Raw genomic sequence first — 25,329 nt, 5'->3', positions numbered from 1 at the left:
TATTTTATTAATACTTTTTATTTATTTTTACTTAGCTTTTCTGTCTGGTGCAATCCCCATTAGGAATGTGCTCCACTATTGCCAATGCCATCCAGTGTACGTCTTGACGCATGTACGCAATCCTTGACCAGCCAGTCGAGGGTGCATACTGCTGTGCGAGATGTGAGCACATTGTGCATTTGGAAGCCCAGATACTGGATTTAAATGTGCAGCTGGCAACACTGAGATCAATAGACAATATGGAAAGGAGACTTCTACTCACTGAGCAGACGCTCAATGAGATAGATGAGGGGGGGATGCTAGGTTGGAGCTGCAGGACAGTGAAGCAGTAAGATGGGTGACAGTTAGAAGGTGGGGTAGACAGAAGAGTGCCAGGGAGGCTAGTCCTGATCTGGCACAACCCAATAAGTTTGCCAAGTTGGCAGATGAGGGGAGTGTCAGTGCAGGGGTAGCACTGCTGCAGCAAGGCATGTCCTCTGAAAGCCAGAGGAGTATATGCTCCAGTAAGGGGAGAAATAGGAGAGCAGGGCAGGCCAGACAGGTGCTGGTAGTGGGGGACTCAATTATTAGGGGAACAGATAGGGCAATCTGTCACAAAGAAAGGGATCGTCGAACGGTGTGCTGCCTATCTGGCGCGCAAGTCTGACACATCGCTGACCGGGTTGACAGATTACTGGGAGGGGCTGGTGAGGATCCAGCGGTCATGGTGCACATTGGTACAAATGACACAGAGGTAGGTGGAAGGTCCTTAAAGATGATTTCAGGGAATTAGGCTGCAATCTTAAGGCAAGGACTTCCAAGGTGGTATTTTTGGAAATATTTCCTGTACCACGTGCCACGCCAGAGAGGAGATTAGGGAAGTTAATAAGTGGTTCAAGAATTAGTGTAGGAAGGAGGGGTTTGGGTTCCTGGAGAACTGGGCCGACTTCTCAGTTGGCTACAGGTTCTACGCTAGGGACGGGCTGCACCTCAATGGGGAGGGTGCAGCTGTGCTGGGGAAAAAAATGGCTAGAAGGGTGGAGGAGTGTTTAAACTTGGAACTAGGGGAGGGTATTCATTTTATAAGAGGGGAAGACTGTGTAGATAGAGACCTGGGCACAAATAATGAAATTGGAGGTGGTAGTGGCATGGGGGGTGAGGTTAGAACAGTTAATAATTTAAGAAATAGAGGTACAGACATACATAAAGTGCATGTATACAAATGCCAGAAGCCTCGCCAACAAAATGGAGGACTTAGAATTAATTTTGTTGGAAGATAAGGTATATTGCACCCCCTCATAGGGTATAAGGCTGCCCCCTCATAGGGTATAATGCTTCTCCCCCCTCATAGGGTATAATGCACCCCCTCATAGGGTATAATGCTGCCCCCTCATAGGGTATAACACTAGATAGATAGATAGATATGTGATAATTAGATGTATAGATAGATAATAGATAGATAGATCTATGGATAGACAGATAGAAATAAAGATATAAAGATAATAGATAGTGAAAGATATAGGTAGCTATAGAGATAGATAGATAGACCTAGATAGATATAGATAGATAAATAGATAGATAGGGGATAAATAGATATATGGATAGATATAAAGATAATAGATAGTGATAGCTATAGATAGGTATATAGATAGATAGATAGGGGATAAATAGATAGATCTATGGATACATGATATATAGATGGATAGATATAAAGATAATAGATAGAGATAGATATAGATAGGTATAGAGATAGATGGATATAGACTATTTATATCTATCTATATCTACCTCTATATCTATCTATCTATCTATCTCTATCTATCTCTATATCTAAGATAGAGACAGATAGATATAGAGATAGAGATATAGATATACAGATAGAAATAGATAGATATAGAGATATATAGATATAGAGACAGATAGATATAGAGATAGATATAGATAGATATAGAGATATATAAAAAACAAACCACAATACTCACCTCTCCTCCTGCTCCCACGCTGATGACGGCTTCAGTGTCAGCAGCTGACCCGTCTGCCAGACACACAGCGGGTGCGCGATGAAGTGACGTCATCGCGCATCGGCTGTGAGTCAGGAGCAGAGGGGACTGATGGGAGAGAGATGCTCTCTATTCCACTGAAATTGAGCGCAGCGCCGGCTGCCTAGGTTGGGGAGCGGGGCCCCGGGGTGAGTGGAGGCCGAGAGTGAATGAATATTCATTTCTCTTTAGTAGTGGGGACAGTGGCTCCTGCCTCCTGACACCCGCTGCTGCTCCGCTGGCAGGGCCCCCATAGCAGCTGTGAGGCACTGGCTGGGGGCCCCTGGAGCAGTGGGGGCCCTAGGCAACTGCTGTCCCTGTATACCAGTAGAGGTGCCAGGGCCCACCAGATGCCAGGGCCCACCGGAGAATCAGTCCGACGCTACCTGTCTGTATATATAATGTCAGTGTACAAGTAATAGAATGATCACTGGAGACATACACAGGAGTTCTGTATATAGTGTATAGTGTACAGGTAATACAGTGACTCACCAGTAACATTATACACAGGAGCTCTGCATATAGTCAGCGTACAGGTAATACAAGGATCACCAGTGACATTATACACAGGAGCTCTGTATATACTATATAATGTAAGTGTCCAGGTAAATCACTGACTTACCAGTGACCTCTGTATTTGTAGCGATTCATCTTCGCTTTTCTTCCTCTTCCAGCCAGGACACGTTTGCTGCAGAAAATAACACACTATACTTGATCACTTCTAGACCACATTCCCCACTTTCCCCCCCGACTTCTACACTTTATGTGTAAAGGTCAGCCAGGGCAGTAGTCGTGGCTGAGTATTTCGGGTTCGGGCATTGTATACCCTGACCTCCCTCTACAGGAAAACGGTACCTCTTCTCTTGCATGGTACGGTGAATACTCACCGTGCCGTCAGCGTCCCCTTTGCTACGCCGACTTGATGCTGATCCTTGATCCCAATGAATAGAGACACAGTCCAGGGCAACTCTTAACTGAGCAAATTTATTTTCTTCAGGACACAGCACATCCACATAGTTTCCAGCATTTTCATCACAGTAAAGACAGCACATTACTTCATCTTTCCCTTCACTGTTCCTTGCAGTGTTTCCGTTTGACGAAGCGTCTCAGATGGCTCCTCAGTGTCCTCCCTGTATAGCGTCACCATGGTGAAGCGCTCTCCAGCATGTTTTGCCCCGGACATCAGAGATTCAGCCCACGTAGCTTTCCACCACATTCTGGAGTGACCTGCCCGTACCCTTTTACGGTAACCTTCAATCTTCCTCTGTTTACTTACACTCTTTTCCACTTTATTGCTGATTCTGCAGTACCGTGTTCTTCTCTAGATGGCTGGGCATCAGCTTTAACATCACGGGGTAGTTAGGCAGCTCAGGCATATAGCCCACCCGAGCACAAAGGGGTCAGGCCTCTGACTGCCTGAAACTGGAAGACCATCCTGGCTTATTCTCCAGCTATCCCCTCCTACAGTTAACTCCTATATGTCCTACAGCTACATCTACTGTGCAATGAGCTCAGTGCCCCATCTAGTGACCATAGCCCAGACTGCACTGTCCCTACCAAGTACAAGGTGCAGAAACATAGCTTATGCTATATAAATAATACAGCAACATGAAATATACGATAATGTGCAACAATGGTATAACATATATATAAATATATATACAAGTACAACAGCAACATGGGGGTTTAAAGGGGTAAGACTCTCAACCCCTTACACATGTCTACATATTGATATTAGTCATGTATTATACTACAGCACAGGCACCATTTTGATGAATGCAAACCTTTTTTTTGTAACCCCACAAACACCCGGAGCACCAGAATCTCAATAACTGAAATTTACAAATACAGATTACACAACAACCACAAGATGCATTTCATCACCCAGGTCACCTCATTTTAATCAGTATAACAGCGTAGACCTGACACTGTCTGTACTTTACTGTTCACAATCCTGCTGACAGGATCCCTTTAAATCTAAATTTTAATAAGTTTGTTCTTTTCTGCGCTAAACGTCCCCCAAACCCTGAGGACGGCGAGTATACCTTGGTTGTGTTTTGCTGTATGTGTATACAAAAGTAAAAGAAGAGCACCTATCAGGGGCTCAGAAAAGCTGGGTGGCATGTGTGCTAGTGTGTGACCCAGCGCAGGTGTCTCACTGGCCTATCAAAACAGTGACCGATAGCAGCAAACAGTGTGATGTGGATGTGAGAACTGTCTGCGGGGTGCGCTTAGGTGAGTGGACAAAAGAATATGGGAGGTTCACCTTTATAGTAACATCCCAGGGCAGGTGTGTCGTGAGCAAGTGGTGTTCAAGAAATATTGGTGGCAGTGGTTGTGACTTATCCTGACACACAATGTACAGGGAAATGGGAAAATTGTGAAAAAAAACGCAATTCTGACCTTAATTATGTTTACGGCGTACATTATGTGGTAAAAATGACCATGTAATATGATTCTCCTCATCAGTATGATTACAGAGATACTAAACGTGCCCAGATTTTTAAATTATTTTAGTGGTAGAAAAAAAATCAAGACTTTGAAATAAAAAATATGTTGGAGTTTGTGTTGCCATTTTCCGAGACCCGTAGTTTTACTTTTTCGTTCAATAGAGCTATGAGAGGGATTATTTTTTTATAAGGCGAGACGTTATTATGGATATTACTTTGGGATACATATGACATTTTAGTTGCTTGTTACGTATTTTAAGTGGTATTGCAGCGACCAAAAAATACCGCAATGTTGGCGTTTTTAAATTTTTTGTGTTTACCAATTGGGTTAATTATTTTTATATTTTGATAGCTCGGACTTTGCTGGATGTGGCGATATCACTTGACATTTTTTTTTATGTTCATTTTCAATGGAGGAAAATTGAACTTTTATGAGTTTTTTTTTCAGATTTGTTTAAATCTTTTTTTGTTGTTTTACTTTTCTTTTCACTTCATTTATCGCTCCCTAAGGCCCCTTTCACACTTCAGTTTTTTGCAATCAGTCACAATCCGTCAGGTTTTGACAAAAACGGATCCTCAGTTTTTTTTTGAGGATCCGTTTTTTCCCCATTGACTTGCATTAATGGCGGATTGTGACGGATGGCTGTCCGTTTCATCAGTTTTTTTTTTGAGGATCCGCCAAAAGTTGCTGTCCGTCACCATCCTCAAAGATTTCAAAACGGAGCTTGCAACAAAACTCTCTCTCTCTCTCTCTCCTTCCCGACCAGCGTTTCCTTTAAATTTCCTCATTTTCAGGATCCTGTGCCATCCGTTCACATCAGTTCAGAACGGATCCGCTTGTCTGCCTTTTTGGCGGATTTGAACTGATGCAAAAAACTGAAGTGTGAAAGAGGCCTAAGCTGTACTACATACAGGGGCTAATGGTGCAGCAGAAGTGTGAACTTTTTGATGCTTTTGTTTAATATTTTCCACTATAGTATATGGAGAGCATAAAAAACGCATGCAAAATTCCAATGAAGTCTCCAATTGTGGAACTGAAGCATTCCTCTACTAAAAAAAATGCATTCGAAAAAACTGCCACAAAAAAATACAATAAAAAGTATTGATTGCTTTAGTGCGAATACCTATGGAAACAATGCAGCACTTCTGCACGTGTGAACATGGCCCAGGAGAGACTCTGGACAATTTGTACGTTCTACACCAGGTTCACACTTGGGGTTATTTATTTTTTTATCACTACTTAGAATTACAGACAAATTAAAAAAAGTGATCTGAGCCAATTATATGGAAAAAATACAATATTATTTAACATTTATTCTGAAGCTATATGAAATAATTCTGACTACAGCAATGGTCTGTGCCCATCACGGGTGATCCGTGTTACCGGGAAGAGAGGAGGAGACATTCCTGGAAGAAGCTGACAATAGATACATCACATTATCTCACGTATGAGGATACAGAATTATACAGGTTTGAAAATATCAAATAGAAAGATTTGCCTGTAAACAGGTAAAAAAGCAAAAACAGTAAATAAAGCAATGACTTGCGCTATTGTACCGGTAAGTTTTTATACATCTCATCCCAATCCAGCTAACCCCTATCCGTACAGTGGCAGCTGGTATTGGATGGTCTGCCATGGGTAACATAACTAGTTCTCCTATATTAGACCCATTGCCATGTTCGTCTTTATGACATCACAGAAGCGTTGTCCACGAGTCATGGAATGTTCCGCAAGAACGGTCAGTGCGAGGCAAGCAGAGATAGAGAGGAGAGCTGAACACTAACCCAGAGCGACTTGTAAATCACTTTTTACTTGTTTTGTTTATTTTTTTTACTTTTATTTCTTTTTTTTGGGAGTGTTTTCTACCATCCGCACACACTTTTGTGTGTGTGGAGGGGAAGGCAGCCTAATGGCTGCACCCGTAGCTGGAGGAAAGTTCCAACCACGGAGACGTCTCCCACATGCCAGGACATCCCTATACAGTCAGAGGCCTGAACACCACCAAAGGCCAACTGGCTTCACGGGGTATGTGATGGCAGTGCTTTATTATATCGTGTCAATTATTAAATGCCTGTTCAAAACACCAGAAAAGGCAAAGGACCGATATTCCAGACTGAAAAGTCCACCACCATATCCTACAATGCCCGAAATAGGCCGATTCGTACAACCTGCAGCAAACATCAGCGCAGAGCCAGAGGGTATGAAGGAACGCCTGATACTCACCAGAACAGTAGATGAGGAAGAGACAACAGCCACATTGCCCAGGAGCCCATCCCCATGCACCTGGATGGAGCTAACTCCCTCTCAAGCACGTATACTCCTCAGTATGCCTTACGACCATCAACCGCGTATTAAGGTGACTGCTAAACAAGGCTACAATCCTACACCACACCTGCCAGTCAGCTATACCACTGGAAAGATCATGCAAGTAATGCTGATGAGCCCACAGGATGTACAACGTGCCTACAAGAGAGATTTGGGTTTCCTTCCAAGTCCTAGGAAGATCATTCTCCCGAGAAGAGAATTCCGCGGCACTTTGATTTAGCCGGCGGAAAATGTAGTGGCGAGTTGCTTGCAGCAAGCACATACCATCTTCTGCACAGCTGCTTCTTAGACAGATTTTCCGGTTTTGACTATGGCTTGATCAATGGATCATGTTTCTATACTGCCGCCTGCCCTGACCTCTGCTTGTTTAAAGTTATGCATCTACACTGCCGCCTGCCCTGACCTTTGCTTGCTCAATGGATTATGTTTTTGAACTGCCGCCTGCCTGACCTCTGCTTGCTCAATGGATTGTTTCTGCACTGCCGCCTGCCTTGACCTCTGCTTGCTCAATGGATTATGTTTTTGAACTGCCGCCTACCCTGACCTCTGCTTGCTCAATGGATTATGTTTCTGCACTGCCGCCTGCCTTGACCTCTGCTTGCTCAGTGGATTATGTTTTTGAACTGCCGCCTGCCCTGACCTCTGCTTGCTCAATGGATTATGTTTTTGAACTGACGCCTGCCCTGACCTCTGCTTGCTCAATGGATTATGTTTCTGCACTGCCGCCTGCCTGACCTCTGCTTGCTCAATGGATTATGTTTTTGAACTGCCGCCTGCCCTGACCTCAGCTTGCTCAATGGATTATGTTTCTGCACTGCCGCCTGCCCTGACCTCAGCTTGCTCAATGGATTATGCTTCTGCACTGCCGCCTGCCCTGACCTCTGCTTGTTTCCGGTTATTAATCTGTGATACTAATAAAAATGTATATTATTCTGCACTATATGGACTGTGGGTCGTTTTTTTTCTTTGGTTTTATGGTTGTTTCCGGTTATGTTTTTGCACTGCTGCCTGCCCTGACCTCTGCTTGTTTCCGGTTATGTTTCTGCACTGCTGCCTGCCCTGACCTTTGCTTGTTTCTGACTACTCATTTGCCTGCTGATTTTGTACTTCTTCCTCAATGCCTGCACTTTTAAGACCCCAGTAGAGCTAATTTATATAAATCCTGCATCCTAACAATGAAGCCGGGTTATAGGGCTTCTGATCACAATGGTAGGATGATGCCTCAATGTGAAGAAGGGTAGCACCAGTTCTTCACCTAACAGTATGGAATGCTTATCTAAAAAAATGAAAAAGGAACAGTACAGTATAGACAAAGGTCCCATAAACTCAACAAGAACAAACCATTAAGAACTTTAAGCATAAACATATGAGACAACAAACCAAGTGGCTCAGAATACCACATCCGACCCAACCAGCAGTTTTGTTGAAGGTATTTTCCTCTGATCTTTCGTTAAGAGGGTACAACATCTCAAATACATTAGACTGGTGTGGGTCTCCAACCATTTAGGAACCCTCAAATCAATAGTACAGGGGTCTTGAATCAGCCACAAAATTGCTTCTGGAAGAATTGGGTGGAGCACTGGTTTCATATGTACCCTGCCGCTCATGTCAAGGTCTATGAAAATAACCAAACACAAGGCTGAGTACTCAGATCTTATAGGAACCTCCCCAATAGTGAATGGCCATCTGTATATTCATAGTTCCCCAGGTCTGTAGACAGATGCGGGTTTCACGTCCGGGACCTCTGCCTATCAGACATTTATAGAATATTTTATGGATAACACATAAATGTATGGGAAAACTCCTCTTGTAAATAGTGCGCCTCAAGTTTCTTCTGCTGTTTGCAGTGGAATGTAGTCATCATAGCTAATATGAGGGAAGGATTCCTGAGAGGGGGTATACATCTACTATATCCATATTCTGTGGATATCTACCCTAATAAAGCTTATGGACGGTGAGTGCAGTGATGAGACCGACCCTTTATCAACATGTTCTGTCCCACAAACTAATGTAGTACACTGCACTGACCGCCGATAGACTTTATTCTCCAAAGACAATTTAAGTTTGTTATATGTATTAAAATACTTTTTTTCCCAGAATTATCTAAGAATTATCGACAAGGAAAATGGACTCAAGATAAAGCTTAGAAACATATATTTCTTTACAGCTCCTGATATAGGTATTGCGGTCTTTAAAAACAGTAGTCCCCAACTTCTGCCTCCTCAGCAAGTTATCCCCTAGCCATTGGTAGATCATAACTTGCTGATTACGGGTGTTTCACTGCCAGGACCCCTACCAATCCTAAGAACAGGGTGTCTGGAACAAGCGGCTGTTAAGAATGCGCAACAACACTTCTTTCATTATGGGACAATGATGGGGCTGATATGCTGATGATGGACTATGATGGGGCTGATGTGCTGATGATGGACTATGATGGGGCTGATGTGCTGATGATGGACTATGATGGGGTTGATGTGCTGATGATGGACTATGATGGGGCTGATGTGCTGATGATGAACTATGATTGGGATGATGAAGTCTGCAATAACAGAGCATAGCAGTACAACCCCTTAGCCTGGAGTGCCCTAACAAATAGCTGGGGAGGGTCCGAGCTCACAGTCAGACCTTAGAAGAAGAGTTAATAGTTTTGTTTCTTCTGTCTTAAAGGACAAAAAAGGCTTACAGTATATACTCGCGTATAAGTCGAGATTTTCAGCCCATTTTTTGGGGCTGAAAGTCCCCCTCTCGGCTTATACGCGAGTCATATACCGGGGGTCGGCCAGGGAGGGGGAGCGGGGGGTGTCGGAGATCATACTCACCTCTCCTGGCATGTTTCTGCAGCCCCCCGTGCTTATTCCATCTTCTCGGCGCTGTTCTTCCTGCTTTCAGCGGTCACGTGGTACGCTCATTACCCTCATTAATATGCACATATGTAATGAGCGGCACCACGTGACCGCAGAAAGCAGGAAGAACAGCACTGAGAAGATGGAACAAGCACGGGGGGCTGCAGAGACATGCCAGGAGAGGTGAGTATAACGGGGGGAGCCATATTCACCTGTGCCCCATTCCACCGCTGCGCATCGCTCTGCTGTCTTGCTTCCTCTGGCAGTGACGTTAAGGTCAGAGGGTGCCATGACGTAGTTAGCAGGCGCCCTCTGCCTGAACAGTCACTGCAGAGCCAGCAACGCTGAGGAGCAGCAGCTGCAGCAGTGACAAGGTGAGTATATAGTTTTTTTTTTTATTTTTTTAATTGAGGCTGCGGCAGCAGCATTGTAAGGGGCCACTAATCACTGTGCAGCAATACAAGGGGCCACTCATCACTGTGCAGCATTATAAGGGGCCACTCATCACTGTGCAGCATTATAAGGGGCCACTCATCACTGTGCAGCATTATAAGGGGCCACTCATCACTGTGCAGCATTATAAGGGGCCACTCATCACCTTGCAGCATTATAAGGGGCCACTCATCACCGTGCAGCATAATAAGGGGCCACTAATCACCGTGCAGCATAATAAGGAGCCACTAATCACTGCAGCATTTCAAGGGGCCACTAATCACTGTGCAGCATTATAAGGGGCCACTCATCACTGTGCAGCATTACAAGGGGCCACTCATCACTGTGCAGCATTACAAGGGGCCACTAATAACTGTGCAGCATTACAAGGGGCCACTAATCACTGTGCAGCATTACAAGGGGCCACTAATCACTGTGCAGCATTACAAGGGGCCACTCATCACTGTGCAGCATTATATGGGGCCAGTAATCACTGTGCAGCATTATATGGGGCCAGTAATCACTGTGCAGCATTATATGGGGCCACTCATCACTGTGCTGCATTATAAGAGGCCACTCATTACTGTGCAGCATTATAAGGGGGCCTCTCATTACTGTGCAGCATTATACGGGGCCACTAATCACTGTGCAGCATTACAAAGGGCCACTAATCACCGTGCAGCATAAGGGGTCACTAATCACTGCAGCATTTCAAGGGGCCACTAATCACTGTGCAGCATTATAAGTGGCCACTAATCACCGTGCAGCATTGTAAGGGGCCACTAATCAATGTGCAGCATTATAAGGGGCCACTAATCACTGTGCAGCATTATAAGGGGCCACTAATCACTGTGCAGCATTATAAGGGGCCACTAATCACTGTGCAGCATTATAAGGGGCCACTAATCATTGTGCAGCATTATAAGGGGCCACTCTCCATGCAGCATTATAAGGGGCCACCAATCACTGTGAAGCATTATATGGGGCATATGTTATTATGGACCATGTAATAGGGCTACCATTATTCACTGTGCAGCATTATTAGGCATATTTTTGTATGGAGCATCTTATGGAACCCATCATGAACTTTATGGAGCATTATATGGGGCCATCATGAACTTTATGGAGCATCTTATGGGGCCCATTTTATTTTTGAAATTTACCAGTAGCTTCGGCATTTTCCACCCTAGGTTTATAGGCGAGTCAATAAGTTTTCCCAGTTTTTTGTGACAAAATTAGGGTGGTCGGCTTATACATGGGTCGGCTTATACGCGAGTATATACGGACTTCTAAAGAAAATTGCCCCCAAGTTATTTTGAGCGACCCCGCCTGCTGTACCATCCTTGTGATTTACGAGAACATTTCTCACTTCCTGCTAGGACAGCGGAAACCCAAGGAGTAAAGAGAGAAGGTCCTTATGGCTGCATGGAGTAATGCTGGAAATCTCTAAGTCTGCGGGGACAACAGAGACTTTAGAAGAAGGCAAACCAAGGTTTAGTGCTAGCACTAGTGTGAGAGAAGGTTTATACTACAGGACAGAAGTGCTGTAACAGGAAAGAACCTAACAAATAAAAAAGATTGTAGACAAACCAGATTTTGCTATCTATTCATGTCATTGCCTTCCATATTACAGAGAAATTTCCCTAAATCCGGTATCTGATAATCCACAATGATGTATATTCAGGGTCGAACTGGGGTGTCTGGGGCCCACCAGGGGAATGGACTCTAGGGCCCCATCCTACAGCTATATGCTAATATCTGTCAGTCGTTATCCCCATTATAGTGGAGCATCGGCTGTAAAACACAGGCGGCTCCTGCACATCTACTGTGCACCCCCATAACTGGGATGTATAATTACGGTAGTTTACATTAATGTGGTTCTTTGGTTAAAACAATTTATCACCGATCCATGGGCTCTATAGGATAGCTGATCGCATACGTCCGACCATTAGAAACTGCACCGACCGGAAGAATGAGAAAGTTTTATCGTTGATAGGACACTTATCCCCATTTTAAAATGGAGCAGCAGGTTAGATATCTGACCGAAGCTTCATTCATTCTCTTTGGAGCTTCTATAAAAATACAAGTGCAGCCACTGAGGGAATGAATGGATCAGTTGTCAAGTCGGACATGCCACTCCAGTCTAATGGGGATAAAAAGTTCCACATTTTGCTGAATGGGTCCAAGTAGTTAGACCCCCCCAATCAATACGTTATCACTTGTCCTGTGAATAGGAGATTACGTTTTTCCACAGGAAACCCCTGTAAGTGCATCTCTGCCGCTGTTTACAAAGTATTTAATCTCTAATGGAAATAAAGAATATTCTCCTAATTAATATCAGAGAAGACTAATGACCGTCAAACACAACACAATCCACTGTACCAAGACCAATAATACCACATACAGGGGAGAAATACCACCACACCATGACCAGACCACATAGTACCCGCATCATATCACATAAAAGGCACAAATACAACCACACCATGACCAGACCACATATTACCACCACATAGTGACCGAATAATATGACATATTACCAGCATATAGGGACCAAATAATAATTCATACACGGAGAAATACTTCCACACTGTGAACAGTCCACAAATTACCACCACTTATTGATGGAATACTACAGTACTGATTATGAATACAAACCACAATAATAACAACACTGTTATTACCACCAGTGACATTATACACAGTACCTCTGTATATAGTGTCAGTGTACAGGTAATACAGTGATTACCAGTGACATTATACACAGGAGCTCAGTGATCACTGGCAACATTATTGTCAAGGTTTGCTCAGCTTGTGGGATTAGGTAGTTCAGAGGTTAATGTGGATGGCCTCACTCTGAGATTCTGGGAGGCTTTTTAAAGCCTCATTGTGGGCTCATTCCTCATCGTTTATACTCAGACCCTTGGCCGAGTGTGTGTGACCCTGGTGTGCTTTGTGACTGTAATACTTTATGCTTGTTTGGTTTTGATCTGGTTCTGTCCCTGTTACGAGTTCTGCCTGTCCCTCTTGTACTGCGTTGCTATCTCTGTGTATGACTCATTGCCTATGACCTGACTATTCTCTGATTGCCCCTCTTGTACTGTGCAGCTATCTCCATGTATGACTCATTGCTTACGTTCTGACTACTCTCTGCTCGCCCCTCTGGTATCGCGCCGCCCTCTCCATGTATGACCGCCCGTTTGTCTGACCTGAGTTCCCCTCGCCTCTACTCCAGGATTCCTGTAGTAGAGTCCTACAATCATCTTCAGAAGTGGGACACTAAGCCCCGCCCCCTGTGGTCACATGATCGTAGGTCCTTGTACTTCTTACTACCTTCAGCATCGCAGGTCCCGTCTGCCTCAACTTTCCCTGCAGTATCGGACCCCGGGCCCTCCCGCAGTAGGGGTGAGTCACGCTGCTCAGCCGTGGCAGTTCGCCGACGCTGACAGGATCCTGATATTTATACACAGAAGATCTGCATACAGTGTCAGTGTAATACAGTGACCACCAGTGAAATTATACACAGGAGCTTTTGGAAGTGCATTGAGCAGCAGGGTGGTTTGCTGGTGAAGGGAAAAAAAATCTCTTTAAATCTTCTGCCTGAGCGAGTGTAAACGAGCTGAGTGTGACCTGAGCGTAAGTGCGAACGGTGGTAAGTGTGTGACTTGTGATTCAGTGACTTTGGATTCAGGGAGTTTGCAAAGGAGGTATTACTGAATTGCTGTTATATTTTATTAATACTTTTTATTTATTTTTACTTATCTTTTCTGTCTGGTGCAATCCCCATTAGGAATGTGCTCCACTATTGCCAATGCCATCCAGTGTACGTCTTGCCGCATGTACGCAATCCTTGACCAGCCAGTCGAGGGTGCATACTGCTGTGCGAGATGTGAGCACATTGTGCATTTGGAAGCCCAGATACTGGATTTAAATGTGCAGCTGGCAACACTGAGATCAATAGACAATATGGAAAGGAGACTTCTACTCACTGAGCAGACGCTCAATGAGATAGATGAGGGGGGGATGCTAGGTTGGAGCTGCAGGACAGTGAAGCAGTAAGATGGGTGACAGTTAGAAGGTGGGGTAGACAGAAGAGTGCCAGGGAGGCTAGTCCTGATCTGGCACAACCCAATAAGTTTGCCAAGTTGGCAGATGAGGGGAGTGTCAGTGCAGGGGTAGCACTGCTGCAGCAAGGCATGTCCTCTGAAAGCCAGAGGAGTATATGCTCCAGTAAGGGGAGAAATAGGAGAGCAGGGCAGGCCAGACAGGTGCTGGTAGTGGGGGACTCAATTATTAGGGGAACAGATAGGGCAATCTGTCACAAAGAAAGGGATCGTCGAACGGTGTGCTGCCTATCTGGCGCGCAAGTCTGACACATCGCTGACCGGGTTGACAGATTACTGGGAGGGGCTGGTGAGGATCCAGCGGTCATGGTGCACATTGGTACAAATGACACAGAGGTAGGTGGAAGGTCCTTAAAGATGATTTCAGGGAATTAGGCTGCAATCTTAAGGCAAGGACCTCCAAGGTGGTATTTTTGGAAATATTTCCTGTACCACGTGCCACGCCAGAGAGGAGATTAGGGAAGTTAATAAGTGGTTCAAGAATTAGTGTAGGAAGGAGGGGTTTGGGTTCCTGGAGAACTGGGCCGACTTCTCAGTTGGCTACAGGTTCTACGCTAGGGACGGGCTGCACCTCAATGGGGAGGGTGCAGCTGTGCTGGGGAAAAAAATGGCTAGAAGGGTGGAGGAGTGTTTAAATTTGGAACTAGGGGAGGGTATTCATTTTATAAGAGGGGAAGACTGTGTAGATAGAGACCTGGGCACAAATAATGAAATTGGGGGTGGTAGTGGCATGGGGGGTGAGGTTAGAACAGTTAATAATTTAAGAAATAGAGGTACAGACATACATAAAGTGCATGTATACAAATGCCAGAAGCCTCGCCAACAAAATGGAGGACTTAGAATTAATTTTGTTGGAAGATAAGGTATATTGCACCCCCTCATAGGGTATAAGGCTGCCCCCTCATAGGGTATAATGCTTCTCCCCCCTCATAGGGTATAATGCACCCCCTCATAGGGTATAATGCTGCCCCCTCATAGGGTATAACACTAGATAGATAGATATGTGATAATTAGATGTATAGATAGATAATAGATAGATAGATCTATGGATAGACAGATAGATATAAAGATATAAAGATAATAGATAGTGAAAGATATAGGTAGCTATAGAGATAGATAGACCTAGATAGATATAGATAGATAAATAGATAGATAGGGGATAAATAGATATATGGATAGATAGATAGAAAGATAGATAGATAGATAGATATAAAGATAATAGATAGTGATAGCTATAGATAGGTACTGTATATAGATAGATAGATAGGGGATAAATAGATAGATCTATGGATAGATGATATATAGATGGATAGATATAAAGATAATAGATAGAGATAGATATAGATAGGTATAGAGATAGATGGATATAGACTATTTATATCTATCTATATCTACCTCTATATCTATCTATCTATCTATCTATATCTATCTCTATATCTAAGATAGAGACAGATAGATATAGAGATAGAGATATAGATATACAGATAGAAATAGATAGATATAGAGATATATAGATATAGAGACAGATAGATATAGAGATAGATATAGATAGATATAGAGATATATAAAAAACAAACCACAATACTCACCTCTCCTCCTGCTCCCACGCTGATGACGGCTTCAGTGTCAGCAGCTGACCCGTCTGCCAGACACACAGCGGGTGCGCGATGAAGTGACGTCATCGCGCATCGGCTGTGAGTCAGGAGCAGAGGGGACTGATGGGAGAGAGATGCTCTCTCTTCCACTGCAATTGAGCGCGGCGCCGGCTGCCTAGGTTGGGGAGCGGGGCCCCGGGGTGAGTGAAGGCCGAGAGTGAATGAATATTCATTTCTCTTTAGTAGTGGGGACAGTGGCTCCTGCCTCCTGACACCCGCTGCTGCTCCGCTGGCAGGGCCCCCATAGCAGCTGTGTGGCACTGGCTGGGGGCCCCTGGAGCAGTGGGGGCCCTAGGCAACTGCTGTCCCTGTATACCAGTAGAGGTGCCAGGGCCCACCAGATGCCAGGGCCCACCGGAGAATCAGTCCGACGCTACCTGTCTGTATATATGTCAGTGTACAAGTAATAGAATGATCACTGGAGACATACACAGGAGTTCTGTATATAGTGTATAGTGTACAGGTAATACAGTGACTCACCAGTAACATTATACACAGGAGCTCTGCATATAGTCAGCGTACAGGTAATACAAGGATCACCAGTGACATTATACACAGGAGCTCTGTATATACTATATAATGTAAGTGTCCAGGTAAATCACTGACTTACCAGTGACCTCTGTATTTGTAGCGATTCATCTTCGCTTTTCTTCCTCTTCCAGCCAGGACACGTTTGCTGCAGAAAATAACACACTATACTTGATCACTTCTAGACCACATTCCCCACTTTCCCCCCCGACTTCTACACTTTATGTGTAAAGGTCAGCCAGGGCAGTAGTCGTGGCTGAGTATTTCGGGTTCGGGCATTGTATACCCTGACCTCCCTCTACAGGAAAACGGTACCTCTTCTCTTGCATGGTACGGTGAATACTCACCGTGCCGTCAGCGTCCCCTTTGCTACGCCGACTTGATGCTGATCCTTGATCCCAATGAATAGAGACACAGTCCAGGGCAACTCTTAACTGAGCAAATTTATTTTCTTCAGGACACAGCACATCCACATAGTTTCCAGCATTTTCATCACAGTAAAGACAGCACATTACTTCATCTTTCCCTTCACTGTTCCTTGCAGTGTTTCCGTTTGACGAAGCGTCTCAGATGGCTCCTCAGTGTCCTCCCTGTATAGCGTCACCACGGTGAAGCGCTCTCCAGCATGTTTCGCCCCGGACATCAGAGATTCAGCCCACGTAGCTTTCCACCACATTCTGGAGTGACCTGCCCGTACCCTTTTACGGTAACCTTCAATCTTCCTCTGTTTACTTACACTCTTTTCCACTTTATTGCTGATTCTGCAGTACCGTGTTCTTCTCTAGATGGCTGGGCATCAGCTTTAACATCACGGGGTAGTTAGGCAGCTCAGGCATATAGCCCACCCGAGCACAAAGGGGTCAGGCCTCTGACTGCCTGAAACTGGAAGACCATCCTGGCTTATTCTCCAGCTATCCCCTCCTACAGTTAACTCCTATATGTCCTACAGCTACATCTACTGTGCAATGAGCTCAGTGCCCCATCTAGTGACCATAGCCCAGACTGCACTGTCCCTACCAAGTACAAGGTGCAGAAACATAGCTTATGCTATATAAATAATACAGCAACATGAAATATACGATAATGCGCAACAATGGTATAACATATATATAAATATATATACAAGTACAACAGCAACATGGGGGTTTAAAGGGGTAAGACTCTCAACCCCTTACACATGTCTACATATTGATATTAGTCATGTATTATACTACAGCACAGGCACCATTTTGATGAATGCAAACCTTTTTTTTGTAACCCCACAAACACCCGGAGCACCAGAATCTCAATAACTGAAATTTACAAATACAGATTACACAACAACCACAAGATGCATTTCATCACCCAGGTCACCTCATTTTAATCAGTATAACAGCGTAGACCTGACACTGTCTGTACTTTACTGTTCACAATCCTGCTGACAGGATCCCTTTAAATCTAAATTTTAATAAGTTTGTTCTTTTCTGCGCTAAACGTCCCCCAAACCCTGAGGACGGCGAGTATACCTTGGTTGTGTTTTGCTGTATGTGTATACAAAAGTAAAAGAAGAGCACCTATCAGGGGCTCAGAAAAGCTGGGTGGCATGTGTGCTAGTGTGTGACCCAGCGCAGGTGTCTCACTGGCCTATCAAAACAGTGACCGATAGCAGCAAACAGTGTGATGTGGATGTGAGAACTGTCTGCGGGGTGCGCTTAGGTGAGTGGACAAAAGAATATGGGAGGTTCACCTTTATAGTAACATCCCAGGGCAGGTGTGTCGTGAGCAAGTGGTGTTCAAGAAATATTGGTGGCAGTGGTTGTGACTTATCCTGACACACAATGTACAGGGAAATGGGAAAATTGTGAAAAAAAACGCAATTCTGACCTTAATTATGTTTACGGCGTACATTATGTGGTAAAAATGACCATGTAATATGATTCTCCTCATCAGTATGATTACAGAGATACTAAACGTGCCCAGATTTTTAAATTATTTTAGTGGTAGAAAAAAAATCAAGACTTTGAAATAAAAAATATGTTGGAGTTTGTGTTGCCATTTTCCGAGACCCGTAGTTTTACTTTTTCGTTCAATAGAGCTATGAGAGGGATTATTTTTTCATAAGGCGAGACGTTATTATGGATATTACTTTGGGATACATATGACATTTTAGTTGCTTGTTACGTATTTTAAGTGGTATTGCAGCGACCAAAAAATACCGCAATGTTGGCGTTTTTAAATTTTTTGTGTTTACCAATTGGGTTAATTATTTTTATATTTTGATAGCTCGGACTTTGCTGGATGTGGCGATATCACTTGACATTTTTTTTTATGTTCATTTTCAATGGAGGAAAATTGAACTTTTATGAGTTTTTTTTCAGATTTGTTTAAATCTTTTTTTGTTGTTTTACTTTTCTTTTCACTTCATTTATCGCTCCCTAAGGCCCCTTTCACACTTCAGTTTTTTGCAATCAGTCACAATCCGTCAGGTTTTGACAAAAACGGATCCTCAGTTTTTTTTGGAGGATCCGTTTTTTCCCCATTGACTTGCATTAATGGCGGATTGTGACGGATGGCTGTCCGTTTCATCCGTTTTTTTTTTGAGGATCCGCCAAAAGTTGCTGTCCGTCACCATCCTCAAAGATTTCAAAACGGAGCTTGCAACAAAACTCTCTCTCCTTCCCGACCAGCATTTCCTTTAAATTTCCTCATTTTCAGGATCCTGTGCCATCCGTTCACATCAGTTCAGAACGGATCCGCTTGTCTGCCTTTTTGGCGGATTTGAACTGATGCAAAAAACTGAAGTGTGAAAGAGGCCTAAGCTGTACTACATACAGGGGCTAATGGTGCAGCAGAAGTGTGAACTTTTTGATGCTTTTGTTTAATATTTTCCACTATATTATATGGAGAGCATAAAAAACGCATGCAAAATTCCAATGAAGTCTCCAATTGTGGAACTGAAGCATTCCTCTACTAAAAAAAATGCATTCGAAAAAACTGCCACAAAAAAATACAATAAAAAGTTTTGATTGCTTTAGTGCGAATACCTATGGAAACAATGCAGCACTTCTGCACGTGTGAACATGGCCCAGGAGAGACTCTGGACAATTTGTACGTTCTACACCAGGTTCACACTTGGGGTTATTTATTTTTTTATCACTACTTAGAATTACAGACAAATTAAAAAAAGTGATCTGAGCCAATTATATGGAAAAAATACAATATTATTTAACATTTATTCTGAAGCTATATGAAATAATTCCGACTACAGCAATGGTCTGTGCCCATCACGGGTGATCCGTGTTACCGGGAAGAGAGGAGGAGACATTCCTAGAAGGAGCTGACAATAGATACATCACATTATCTCACATATGAGGATACAGAATTATACAGGTTTGAAAATATCAAATAGAAAGATTTGCCTGTAAACAGGTAAAAAAGCAAAAACAGTAAATAAAGCAATGACTTGCGCTATTGTACCGGTAAGTTTTTATACATCTCATCCCAATCCAGCTAACCCCTATCCGTACAGTGGCAGCTGGTATTGGATGGTCTGCCATGGGTAACATAACTAGTTCTCCTATATTAGACCCATTGCCATGTTCGTCTTTATGACATCACAGAAGCGTTGTCCACGAGTCATGGAATGTTCCGCAAGAACGGTCAGTGCGAGGCAAGCAGAGATAGAGAGGAGAGCTGAACACTAACCCAGAGCGACTTGTAAATCACTTTTTACTTGTTTTGTTTATTTTTTTTACTTTTATTTCTTTTTTTTGGGAGTGTTTTCTACCATCCGCACACACTTTTGTGTGTGTGGAGGGGAAGGCAGCCTAATGGCTGCACCCGTAGCTGGAGGAAAGTTCCAACCACGGAGACGTCTCCCACATGCCAGGACATCCCTATACAGTCAGAGGCCTGAACACCACCAAAGGCCAACTGGCTTCACGGGGTATGTGATGGCAGTGCTTTATTATATCGTGTCAATTATTAAATGCCTGTTCAAAACACCAGAAAAGGCAAAGGACCGATATTCCAGACTGAAAAGTCCACCACCATATCCTACAATGCCCGAAATAGGCCGATTCGTACAACCTGCAGCAAACATCAGCGCAGAGCCAGAGGGTATGAAGGAACGCCTGATACTCACCAGAACAGTAGATGAGGAAGAGACAACAGCCACATTGCCCAGGAGCCCATCCCCATGCACCTGGATGGAGCTAACTCCCTCTCAAGCACGTATACTCCTCAGTATGCCTTACGACCATCAACCGCGTATTAAGGTGACTGCTAAACAAGGCTACAATCCTACACCACACCTGCCAGTCAGCTATACCACTGGAAAGATCATGCAAGTAATGCTGATGAGCCCACAGGATGTACAACGTGCCTACAAGAGAGATTTGGGTTTCCTTCCAAGTCCTAGGAAGATCATTCTCCCGAGAAGAGAATTCCGCGGCACTTTGATTTAGCCGGCGGAAAATGTAGTGGCGAGTTGCTTGCAGCAAGCACATACCATCTTCTGCACAGCTGCTTCTTAGACAGATTTTCCGGTTTTGACTATGGCTTGATCAATGGATCATGTTTCTATACTGCCGCCTGCCCTGACCTCTGCTTGTTTAAAGTTATGCATCTACACTGCCGCCTGCCCTGACCTTTGCTTGCTCAATGGATTATGTTTTTGAACTGCCGCCTGCCTGACCTCTGCTTGCTCAATGGATTGTTTCTGCACTGCCGCCTGCCTTGACCTCTGCTTGCTCAATGGATTATGTTTTTGAACTGCCGCCTACCCTGACCTCTGCTTGCTCAATGGATTATGTTTCTGCACTGCCGCCTGCCTTGACCTCTGCTTGCTCAGTGGATTATGTTTTTGAACTGCCGCCTGCCCTGACCTCTGCTTGCTCAATGGATTATGTTTTTGAACTGACGCCTGCCCTGACCTCTGCTTGCTCAATGGATTATGTTTCTGCACTGCCGCCTGCCTGACCTCTGCTTGCTCAATGGATTATGTTTTTGAACTGCCGCCTGCCCTGACCTCAGCTTGCTCAATGGATTATGTTTCTGCACTGCCGCCTGCCCTGACCTCAGCTTGCTCAATGGATTATGCTTCTGCACTGCCGCCTGCCCTGACCTCTGCTTGTTTCCGGTTATTAATCTGTGATACTAATAAAAATGTATATTATTCTGCACTATATGGACTGTGGGTCGTTTTTTTTCTTTGGTTTTATGGTTGTTTCCGGTTATGTTTTTGCACTGCTGCCTGCCCTGACCTCTGCTTGTTTCCGGTTATGTTTCTGCACTGCTGCCTGCCCTGACCTTTGCTTGTTTCTGACTACTCATTTGCCTGCTGATTTTGTACTTCTTCCTCAATGCCTGCACTTTTAAGACCCCAGTAGAGCTAATTTATATAAATCCTGCATCCTAACAATGAAGCCGGGTTATAGGGCTTCTGATCACAATGGTAGGATGATGCCTCAATGTGAAGAAGGGTAGCACCAGTTCTTCACCTAACAGTATGGAATGCTTATCTAAAAAAATGAAAAAGGAACAGTACAGTATAGACAAAGGTCCCATAAACTCAACAAGAACAAACCATTAAGAACTTTAAGCATAAACATGTGAGACAACAAACCAAGTGGCTCAGAATACCACATCCGACCCAACCAGCAGTTTTGTTGAAGGTATTTTCCTCTGATCTTTCGTTAAGAGGGTACAACATCTCAAATACATTAGACTGGTGTGGGTCTCCAACCATTTAGGAACCCTCAAATCAATAGTACAGGGGTCTTGAATCAGCCACAAAATTGCTTCAGGAAGAATTGGGTGGAGCACTGGTTTCATATGTACCCTGCCGCTCATGTCAAGGTCTATGAAAATAACCAAACACAAGGCTGAGTACTCAGATCTTATAGGAACCTCCCCAATAGTGAATGGCCATCTGTACATTCATAGTTCCCCAGGTCTGTAGACAGATGCGGGTTTCACGTCCGGGACCTCTGCCTATCAGACATTTATAGAATATTTTATGGATAACACATAAATGTATGGGAAAACTCCTCTTGTAAATAGTGCGCCTCAAGTTTCTTCTGCTGTTTGCAGTGGAATGTAGTCATCATAGCTAATATGAGGGAAGGATTCCTGAGAGGGGGTATACATCTACTATATCCATATTCTGTGGATATCTACCCTAATAAAGCTTATGGACGGTGAGTGCAGTGATGAGACCGACCCTTTATCAACATGTTCTGTCCCACAAACTAATGTAGTACACTGCACTGACCGCCGATAGACTTTATTCTCCAAAGACAATTTAAGTTTGTTATATGTATTAAAATACTTTTTTTCCCAGAATTATCTAAGAATTATCGACAAGGAAAATGGACTCAAGATAAAGCTTAGAAACATATATTTCTTTACAGCTCCTGATATAGGTATTGCGGTCTTTAAAAACAGTAGTCCCCAACTTCTGCCTCCTCAGCAAGTTATCCCCTAGCCATTGGTAGATCATAACTTGCTGATTACGGGTGTTTCACTGCCAGGACCCCCACCAATCCTAAGAACAGGGTGTCTGGAACAAGCGGCTGTTAAGAATGCGCAACAACACTTCTTTCATTATGGGACAATGATGGGGCTGATATGCTGATGATGGACTATGATGGGGCTGATGTGCTGATGATGGACTATGATGGGGCTGATGTGCTGATGATGGACTATGATGGGGTTGATGTGCTGATGATGGACTATGATGGGGCTGATGTGCTGATGATGAACTATGATTGGGATGATGAAGTCTGCAATAACAGAGCATAGCAGTACAACCCCTTAGCCTGGAGTGCCCTAACAAATAGCTGGGGAGGGTCCGAGCTCACAGTCAGACCTTAGAAGAAGAGTTAATAGTTTTGTTTCTTCTGTCTTAAAGGACAAAAAAGGCTTACAGTATATACTCGCGTATAAGTCGAGATTTTCAGCCCATTTTTTGGGGCTGAAAGTCCCCCTCTCGGCTTATACGCGAGTCATATACCGGGGGTCGGCCAGGGAGGGGGAGCGGGGGGGGGTGTCGGAGATCATACTCACCTCTCCTGGCATGTTTCTGCAGCCCCCCGTGCTTATTCCATCTTCTCGGCGCTGTTCTTCCTGCTTTCAGCGGTCACGTGGTACGCTCATTACCCTCATTAATATGCACATATGTAATGAGCGGCACCACGTGACCGCAGAAAGCAGGAAGAACAGCACTGAGAAGATGGAACAAGCACGGGGGGCTGCAGAGACATGCCAGGAGAGGTGAGTATAATGGGGGGAGCCATATTCACCTGTGCCCCATTCCACCGCTGCGCATCGCTCTGCTGTCTTGCTTCCTCTGGCAGTGACGTTAAGGTCAGAGGGTGCCATGACGTAGTTAGCAGGCGCCCTCTGCCTGAACAGTCACTGCAGAGCCAGCAACGCTGAGGAGCAGCAGCTGCAGCAGTGACAAGGTGAGTATATAGTTTTTTTTTTCATTTTTTTAATTGAGGCTGCGGCAGCAGCATTGTAAGGGGCCAGTAATCACTGTGCAGCAATACAAGGGGCCACTCATCACTGTGCAGCATTATAAGGGGCCACTCATCACTGTGCAGCATTATAAGGGGCCACTCATCACTGTGCAGCATTATAAGGGGCCACTCATCACTGTGCAGCATTATAAGGGGCCACTCATCACCTTGCAGCATTATAAGGGGCCACTCATCACCGTGCAGCATAATAAGGGGCCACTAATCACCGTGCAGCATAATAAGGAGCCACTAATCACTGCAGCATTTCAAGGGGCCACTAATCACTGTGCAGCATTATAAGGGGCCACTCATCACTGTGCAGCATTACAAGGGGCCACTCATCACTGTGCAGCATTACAAGGGGCCACTAATAACTGTGCAGCATTACAAGGGGCCACTAATCACTGTGCAGCATTACAAGGGGCCACTAATCACTGTGCAGCATTACAAGGGGCCACTAATCACTGTGCAGCATTATATGGGGCCAGTAATCACTGTGCAGCATTATATAGGGCCAGTAATCACTGTGCAGCATTATATGGGGCCACTCATCACTGTGCTGCATTATAAGAGGCCACTCATCACTGTGCAGCATTATAAGGGGGCCTCTCATCACTGTGCAGCATTATACGGGGCCACTAATCACTGTGCAGCATTACAAAGGGCCACTAATCACCGTGCAGCATAAGGGGCCACTAATCACTGCATTTCAAGGGGCCACTAATCACTGTGCAGCATTATAAGTGGCCACTAATCACCGTGCAGCATTGTAAGGGGCCACTAATCAATGTGCAGCATTATAAGGGGCCACTAATCACTGTGCAGCATTATAAGGGGCCACTAATCACTGTGCAGCATTATAAGGGGCCACTAATCACTGTGCAGCATTATAAGGGGCCACTAATCATTGTGCAGCATTATAAGGGTCCACTCTCCATGCAGCATTATAAGGGGCCACCAATCACTGTGCAGCATTATATGGGGCATATGTTATTATGGACCATGTTATAGGGCTACCATTATTCACTGTGCAGCATTATTAGGCATATTTTTGTATGGAGCATCTTATGGAACCCATCATGAACTTTATGGAGCATTATATGGGGCCATCATGAACTTTATGGAGCATCTTATGGGGCCCATTTTATTTTTGAAATTTACCAGTAGCTTCGGCATTTTCCACCCTAGGTTTATAGGCGAGTCAATAAGTTTTCCCAGTTTTTTGTGACAAAATTAGGGTGGTCGGCTTATACATGGGTCGGCTTATACACGAGTATATACGGACTTCTAAAGAAAATTGCCCCCAAGTTATTTTGAGCGACCCCGCCTGCTGTACCATCCTTGTGATTTACGAGAACGTTTCTCACTTCCTGCTAGGACAGCGGAAACCCAAGGAGTAAAGAGAGAAGGTCCTTATGGCTGCATGGAGTAATGCTGGAAATCTCTAAGTC

The sequence above is a fragment of the Dendrobates tinctorius genome, unplaced genomic scaffold (assembly GCF_039654945.1).
Source record: "Dendrobates tinctorius isolate UK_male_01 unplaced genomic scaffold, ASM3965494v1 ptg000075l, whole genome shotgun sequence".
Classification (NCBI taxonomy): Eukaryota; Metazoa; Chordata; class Amphibia; order Anura; family Dendrobatidae; genus Dendrobates; species Dendrobates tinctorius.
Note: the sequence above shows the minus strand (reverse complement) of the source record.